Source organism: Cervus elaphus, chromosome 32 (genome assembly GCF_910594005.1).
Source record: "Cervus elaphus chromosome 32, mCerEla1.1, whole genome shotgun sequence".
Classification (NCBI taxonomy): Eukaryota; Metazoa; Chordata; class Mammalia; order Artiodactyla; family Cervidae; genus Cervus; species Cervus elaphus.
The window spans coordinates 48,162,693-48,171,787 of NC_057846.1; positions in this window are offsets into that span (position 1 = coordinate 48,162,693).

The window sequence follows — 9,095 nt, forward strand, 5'->3', positions numbered from 1 at the left end:
CTTAGGAATATGCATTTTAAAGTTCCCTCCACATATTTTCATGTCTCTTTTTTTTTTTGGCCGTGCCACGCGGCATGTGGGATGTTAGTTCCTCAACCAGGGATTGAACCCAGGCAGAGTCCTAAGTGCTGGACCACCAGGGGATTCCTCTGTCCATGCCTTGAGAGCTCATTTCTTCTTAGCACTAAGCAACATCCCATCATCTGGATGTGCAACAGTTTATTCATCCACTCACCTTAAGGACATTTAATTGCTTCCAACTTCTGGCAATGCTGAATAAAGCTGCTATCAGAACTTCTGTGTAGGTGTTTTGGTGGATAAACCTCAGTTCCTTTGTGTAAATACCAAGGAACATGATTCCCAGATCCTATGGCAATAGGAGGTCGAGATTGTAAGACTTTGCCAAACGGTCTTCCAGGAAGCCCGTGGCTTGCTCTGACCACACTGGGGGAAGGAATACCCCCGCCTGGGAGCATATTCAGGTCTTTACAGCAGCTGTTTCCCAGATAATGCTAATGATGTTTCATAGAGGATTATGTCTTACAGCTTTAAGCAGTCCTCTTTCCAAAGAAATAAAGTTCTCCCGTAGCCTTGTATAATCACTGTGCATATGCTTGAACTACATGTCTTATTCCCAAGAAGCCCCACATGTGAAACATATATGATGCTCATAATACTTTCTATTTCAAAATAATGGAATAACTTTCACCGGAAGACATTTTTAAAAATGCATTTTAAAATGCACCCTTCTCCAAGTGACACCCGTGACACAAAGACAGGGCACTTTTAGAATCAGAGGTCAAGATAAGACCTGCTGCTCTGCAAGGAACTGGAAAAATGAAACTGCACAGTTATTTGGGAATCTGGCTCTCCAAGAACAAACAGCCAGCCTTTTTTTATTTTCCCCTCTCAATAAGGAAAGTGAATGCTCAGCTTTGAGGTATGCTCGGCTTTGAGGTATGAGGTATGTTCTATTTGTTTTGGAGGAATTAATGTAAACTGTCCACAGTTGCATTGCTAAGATGAAATAGAAAAATAGGAATCAAGAGTTCACCAGTAAATACAACTGCTTACAATCAGAATTTTATAAAGCTCAGAAGTAACTGTTTTCCTAATATGTCTGACCAATATGGAGCCCTTTCCTTAAATTATGGGGGGAAAAAAAGTATTTTTGAGTTAATTCTGGTCATCTTACTAGTTCAGCTGGATCCAGTGTAGTAGTGAAATAAACAGTGAAATAAATCACTTTCTGATTAGCAATTATGGTGGCCAAAAAATTTAAAGAATCAAGAAGCAAATCTCTTTAGCTAAGAATATGAGGTCCCACCTCCCCCTCTCGTTTTGTGGAAAATTGTCTCTCTGCTCTGACACCACTTAAGTTACCACGTCAGCCTCTGATTCTCTTCACTTCATTTTGAAAGCCTTTTCCCTTTCCTGTCAATGTGGTTTCCCACCGTTCTCTTCAAACTGCTCTTAGAAGATGCAGGGTCCTGGGATTCTCGAAGACGCCACGTCACTGATGCCTGCCCCTCCTTCTGAAAGCTCCCTTCTCTCCTGGCTCAGTGAGTCCTCTTCTGGTTTCTCGGAGGACTTTTCCTGTGTGCTGTGCTGAGGCCTGTGTCCCAAGGCCCACGTTTCTTGGGTTTATTTCCTCATGCATTCCACACATAACTGTCAAGTGCCTTTTAAGTGCCTGGCAATGTCTTAAGGTTCTGACTTCAGCTCCATTTTCTCTCTCATCTCTGTAGCTTCTCCCTCTGCAATGTCAGCCTCCAGGCTTTATCCACCCTCTTCACCCTTTCCTTTTGGGCCACTGCTTTAATATACATTCTTTTTCTTGCCTAAATAATTTTATTAACTACCACTCATCCTACAGAAAGTATCTTTTCCCTGTCTTTCCTTCATTGACTTCTCTTATATTTAATATAAAATGTTTCAAAATTTCCCCAAATTTAGGTAACTAGGAAGATGAGAAAAATGGATGATAAGCCCACACCCAAAGTCAACCGTTTCATCTTTACTGTGCTTTCTGCCAGAATTTTTGCAGGTATTTTTTTTTTAAACAAGTTGAGAGGGTAGAAAAATTATTTCAACCTTCAAAAGTTACCAAAACGTGAAGAAGAAATCTTTCAAATACCTTTCTTGAAGCCAGCAAAATGCTGAAAAGAAACTTGACATAGGTATCTCACTCTCCCAAAATTAGAAAGAAAACCAAATAAAGATCAATCTCACTTCTAGAAATTATGCAGTAATAATAAATTAAACATGAGCAAATATAATATAGGAGAAAAATTTTAAATGGTAAATAAACACTGAAAAAATAGCTAAATAGTAATAACTTTATTGCATTAAAATGGCATGCTACTAAGACAAGGATAAATTTTAATCACTGCTTCAAATAATGCAAAATTTGACTTCTGATAAAATTAAAATTGCACTCCTAACTTAAAAGAAGTTTGAGCAAAAATAGGAACAAATGATATGTTCTTGACATGATATTAATTTCATTTCAGCATCATGCTTAATAGTCAAAACTGAGAAAAACTTCCCTTGATAAGGGAAACAATAAAAGAAATTTCAATTTACTCTTGTTTGCAAAATACCAGACAACACATTTAGAAAAGAGAAATATGAGGTATAAATACAAGAAATAAAGTAAACTTATGGCTATTTTCAGATGATTTGCGAGTATCCATGGAAAACAAGATTATCAACTGAAGGGAAGTTCTAGAAACATAAGATCTTATTCAGTATTTTTTGCACAAATTTCACAAAAAAGACTACTGGTTTCCTTCAGAGGAGCAATCTATGAAACAGTGCTCATTGCCACTGCAAATAGAATTTGGAAGTGATTCTTCTTTTTATTTTGAAGCCATTTAAATAAACTGAATTTATCTGATCTTTGAAGATTGAACAATTAACATATTAAAAAATGAAAAAAGCAAAATCCTACATCTGATAAATAGCTTGGTAGGAAGCTAGACAACTAGACAAAAGATGACAGCTTTTTAATAAAAACAATAACCAGACAAAATAGTGCATTTAAGGATGCTATCTACAATAGCAAAAAGTCTATAGATAAATTTCAAATGACAATGCAGAGTGTAAAAAAGAAAATAACACTTTAATATTCTGCTGAGATCCATAAAGGTCATGAATAAATAAAAAAGCATATCTTAATATTGGATAGAAAATGTCAAAAATATAAAGAATGCTAATAATTGAATTTCTAAATTTGATGGGATCCTAATGAAAACCTACTGAGAAGTTTGGGGAGTAGCAGGGCTTTAAAAATACTGGGTGTGCGAGGAAACCAGATCTGAAAGAGACACATGTACCCTAATGTTCATCGCAGCAGTGTTGATAATAGGCAGGACATGGAAGCAACCTAGATGCCCATCAGCAGACGAATGGATAAGGAAGCTGTGGTACATATACACCATGGAATATTACTCAGCCATTAAAAAGAATTCATTTGAATCAGTTCTAATGAGATGGATGAAACTGGGGCCCATTATACAGAGTGAAGTAAGTCAGAAAGATAAAGACCAATACAGTATACTAACACATATATATGGAATTTAAAAAGATGGTAACGCTAACCCTACATGCAAAACAGAAAAAGAGACACAGATGTACAGAACAGACTTTTGGACTTTGTGGGAGAAAGTGAGGGTGGGATGTTCTGAGAGAACAGCATTGAAACAAGTATACTATCAAGGGTGAAACAGATCACCAGCCCAGGTTGGATGCATGAGACAAGTGCTCAGGGCTGGTGCACTGGGATGACCCAGAGGGATGGGATGGGGAGGGAGGAGGGAGGGGGGATCGGGATGGGGAATACATGTAAATCCATGGCTGATTCATGTCAATGTATGCAAAAACCACTACAATATTGTAAAGTAATTAGCCTCCAACTAATAAAAATATATGAAAAAAAATAAAATAAAATAAAATAAAAATACTGGGTGTGCAAACTAGATGTTTGATGGGGGTTAATGTCTAAAAATATATATCATACAACTTAATAGCAAAAAACTATATATAGTTAACCCTTGAACAACATGGATTTGAACTGCACAGGTCCACTTACACTCAGATTCTTTCCAATAAATACTACTATAATACTACACAATCTATGGTTGGTTGAATCCAAGGATATACAATAGCAGATATGGAGGGCGAACTGTTAAGTTACACATGAATTTTCATCTGTGTAGGAGTCTGTGTCCTTAACCCTCTTGTTGTTTCAAGGGTCAAGTGTCACCTGATTAAAAATTACACAAAAGATCTGAATAGACATTTTTCCAAAGAAGTCATACAAATGGCCAACAGGTATATAAAAAGGGCCCAACATCGCTAATCATAGAGAAATACAAAGCAAAACCACAGTGAGATATCAAGTCTCACACCTGTTAGGGCAGTTTTTATCAAAACATCTAGAGATAACACATATTGGTCAAGATGCAGAAAGAAGGGAGCCCTTGTGCACTGTTGGTGGGGATGTTCATTGGTGTAGCCTATATGGAAAACAGTAGAGACTACTCAAACAATTTAAAAGAAAAAAAAAAAAAAGACCTACCATGTGATCCAGTAATCCCACATCCAGGTATATATCTGAAGGAAACAAAAGCAGTACCTGAAGAGATAGCTGAGCTCCCCTGTTCATTGAGGCATTATTCAAATAGCCAAGGTAACTTAACAACCTAAGTATCTATTGATGGATGAATGGTTAAAGAAAATGTGAAATATACAAACAATGGAATATTATTCTGCCTTAAAAAGATCCTGCATTTGTAACAATATGAATGAACCTGGAGTGTATTATGCTAGGTGAAATAAACCAGAAGGAAAAAGACAAATACTACATAATTCCACTCATATGTGGGAGGGGAAAAAAGGCTAACTCATAGAAATGGAAAATAAAGTGCTGGTTACCAGGGGCTAGGAGTGAGCGATATGGGAAGATATTGGTCAGAATCCTTTAAGTTGTTAAGATGATTACATTCTGAGGGTCTAATGTACAACACAAGGACTATAGTCAATGATACTATATTGCAAACTTGAAGTTTGCTAAGACGGCAAATCTTAAGCATTCTGACCACACAAAAAAATAAATAAAGAGGTAATTATGTGAGGTGACAGGTATGTTACTTTTAACATGACTATGGTAAATAATTCATAATGTATATTTGCATAGTACCATTACATTGTCCACTTTAAATATATGCAATTTTATTTATCAGTATACCTTTAAAAAACTGGAAAAAAGAAGAAATTTTTTTCAATTTTAAAAATAAAAATATAAATTACTCTGAAATTCATCTGGAAAAAAATGAATATGTTAGAATAGCTAAGAGAAACCAGAAAACATAGGAGTGATGATGAAATAATATATATGCAAAAATAGATAACTGAATAACTTTTGCTGCACACCAGAACCTAAGACAACACTGTAAACCAACTACACTTCAATTCAACAACAGACAAGGGTAATGAGCAAAGACAAGCACTATCAGCATTTTAAAATCTTTAAAATCATAATATTTAAAATAGCATTACACAGGTGGAGGAGTGAACAAACACAGCAATGAAACAGAATCCAGAAATGGATACAAACGCATAGGGTGATTTTTTCGAGCAAAGACAGAATTTTTAGTTAATGGAGTAAAGATGAATTATTTAATAAAGGGTAACTGAAAATAGACTAATCATTGGAAAACTTAACTGGATCACTGCTCAATTCCTTACAACAAATTAATTCTAGAAAAATAAAAAATTTCAATTAAAAAAAAAAATAAGACTTCAAAATATCTAGAAGAAAATTGGTGAATACCCAAAAGTCACATAGGCTGTTTGTTCTATTTGATTAAAAAAAAAATACATTTTATCATTTTTTCAGGCAAAAATGACAGTAAACAAAGTCAAATGACAAATGAAGAGTCAGTGTCTTTACAATACATTCAACAGAGTACTAGCTCTAAAGATTTATTTGACAAAGTGTCATTTTTTTTTTTTTCAAAGTGTCATTTTAATAGAAAAAAATGTTATCTTTGTTTTAACTTTCATTCTGTAATTAAGAGTGAAGTTGAACTTCTTTCCATGTGTTTACTGGCCATTTACATTTTTGACCTACTCTGATAATCGCCCACTTTATGTCGTATATTTTCATTGCTCTGCAGGAGCTCTTTGATTGTCAATAGTATTATTGGTCTGCTAGATTTAATTGCTTGTCTTTCTGTGCCAGCATATAACAGAACAGAATTGTCAATTCTATCAAATCTACAATCTCTTTCCTCATGGATTCTAGATTTCATACCTGTTTTAAAAGTCATCTCTTCCTATCCAAGTTAACAATGTAATATTATAGCAGATGTGTGATATACATGCAATAAATTTATGTGTATTGTGATGTGGGAGGGTCTACGTTTATTTTCTTTGCAAAAAGCCAAGCATCCTAACACAATTTACTGAATTATCTGCTCTTTCTTCACTTCAGGCAAACTTTTGATATATTCAGTTGCTACACATCCTTAGATCTGTGTAGGACTCTTAATTCTATTGCATGAAATTATTTGTATTCATGCCATCATTATAAACACCAAATTACAATAACTTTTTGTTTTCTGTACTGTCCGAGAGGACGAGTGCAATATGCATTCTTATTTTTCAAAATATTCTTGTCTATTTTCACACAGGTTTGTTATTGGATTTTTTTTTCTTGTTGTTTGCTTGGTTTTTGCAAATAAATATTTGAATCAGTTTGACAGATTCTCCCAAAATTCCACTGGGATGTCATCAGATTTAAGAGTTCAATTGAGAAGACTGACACTGCTCCAATATGGTCTTCCTAACTAGAAGCATCACTTGCCTACGCATTTATTCAGATCTTCTTTTACATCTCTCTGTAATGTTTTATAGCATTTTTTTCCCAGAAAGGTTTTGTATCTTAAATTAATTCATACATATTTGGTGCTTTTGTGGTCAACCAACGGGCTAATTTTCATTTCATTTCCTGAGCAGTTATTCCAAGCATAGAAGGAAACCTATGATTTTGTATATTTAGATTATGCCCCTTTAGGGAATTGTCTAGTTTTAAATAAATTATCCTACCAACATCTTGTATCCAGTGCCTATTAGTCGCTTCAGTCTTGTCCAGCCCTTTGTGATCCCACAGACTGCAGCCTGCCAGCCTCCTCTGTCCAAGGGGTTTTTCAGACAAGAATACTAGAGAGAGTTACCATGCCCTTCTCCAGGGGATCTTCTCAATGCAGGGATCAAACCCACACCCCTAGTGTCTCCTCCGTTGCAGGCAGATTCTTTACTGCTGAGTCACCAGGGAAGCCCCTTGTATTCAGTTTATTACAACAATAACCATGTTGTATTGATCTTTCTGCAATATTTCTGTGTCTTCACAGATAATGTCTGACTTGCCGTTGTGTCAGTAACACACAGAGCTGTTAAATAAATATTGGTTTAATGGGTAGTGCTTCCTGAATGTACAGGCCAATCCTGTCCATAAGCTGCAGACTGAATTTCCAACAGTGTGCCAAACATCTTCATACTGGTTTCCTTCTGGCACCTCACAGTCAATGACTGTCACTAGACATCTCAACATCCTCTTTTCTTCTCTATTCCTACCTCCTCTCTCACATTCAGTCCTTTACTACAGCTTAAAAGTTCTACTTCTGGACTTTCCTGGTGGCTCAGTGGTAAAGAATTCACTTGCCAGTGCAGGAGACACAGGTTCGAACCCTGGTCCGGGAAGATCCCACATGCCACGGAGCAGTTAAGCCCGCAAGCCACAGCTACGGAGCCTGTGCTCTAGAGCCTGGGACTGGAAACTGCTGCAATAACTGAAACCCTTGCATCCTAGAGCCCACGTTCCGCTGAGACGCCCAAGCACCACAACTCGAGAATGGCCCCTGCTTGCCGCAACTAGACAAAGGCCTGAGCAGCAACAAAGACCCTGCACAGCCAAAAGTAAATTATAAAAAAAAGTTCCACTGCTGCAGTGTTTTCACCTCATTTTCATATAAAAGAAACAAGTCCTCCTCCTATTTGAAAACCTTCCGTGGTCAGTTCCCCACTGCCTAAACAAAACCTACTCAGGATGGAATCCAAGACCCTCCCCAGGCCGGTTCCATCTACTTTCCAATTCCACCCATGTTCACTCTTGACTGCCGATAAGCGGAGACTGAGATGGGGACTCAGATGGATTGGGGAGCTGGTGCTCCCAGGAAAAAGGAATGAAGGGAAGTAGGAAGGGGAAGGAAAGGAACTAAGCTCAGACGTGGCCCCACCTGCAACCTGTGTCAGCCGGGTCCCTAGGCTGCTCCCGACCAGAAAATTTAGTTGGTCCCCCTGAGAGGGGCTTACTCTCCTGTGGCCTGTGCCAGTCAGGCACCTGAGCCAAAGATGCAGCAGAGGTAGCAGGTGAGCTCTCTGTTGAGGTGGGTTTCCGTTCACCGGAGGGTGATTCTCTGAACAAGGGCAGACCTGTGGCCTCATTAGAGCTGGGAGAGGGGTAACCTGCTAGCAGGGATGTGCGGAGGGCAGCAACAGCATCTCTGGCCAGCTCGAAACTTGTGTCCCATCGTCGCCCTGAGCTCCAGCCACTCAAGAACACTCATGCTTCCTAAATATGTCCAGCACCTCCATCACTCCATACCTTTTCCTGGAACAACCTTCCTACCTTGTCCAACTATCAAAGACCTACTCAGATTGCAACATATTCCAAACCCTTTCTCATCTGTGATAATCTCGTGTCTCCTCTCACTTCATTAGCCTTGTGTCTTCCTTGGGAGTTTCTTCATACCTCTCCTGTAGCATTTATTTGTGTGCATTTTTAATATAGTTTAATATTCACAATTTTTTTTCCTCCAAGTCAATGTAGAAGTCATTCATTTTACCTGTTCTCATTTTATTCTCCTGCTTGTAACAAATAATTAGAAGCATCTGCTTCCTCACATTTTATAAATGCCTTTGGTGTGAAAACAGTCAAAGCCATCTTTTTTTTTTTTTTTTTGTAAATACCTAGCATGAAACCAAAGAAATACTGAATTGAGTTGAATCCAGAATAATATAAAAATAAA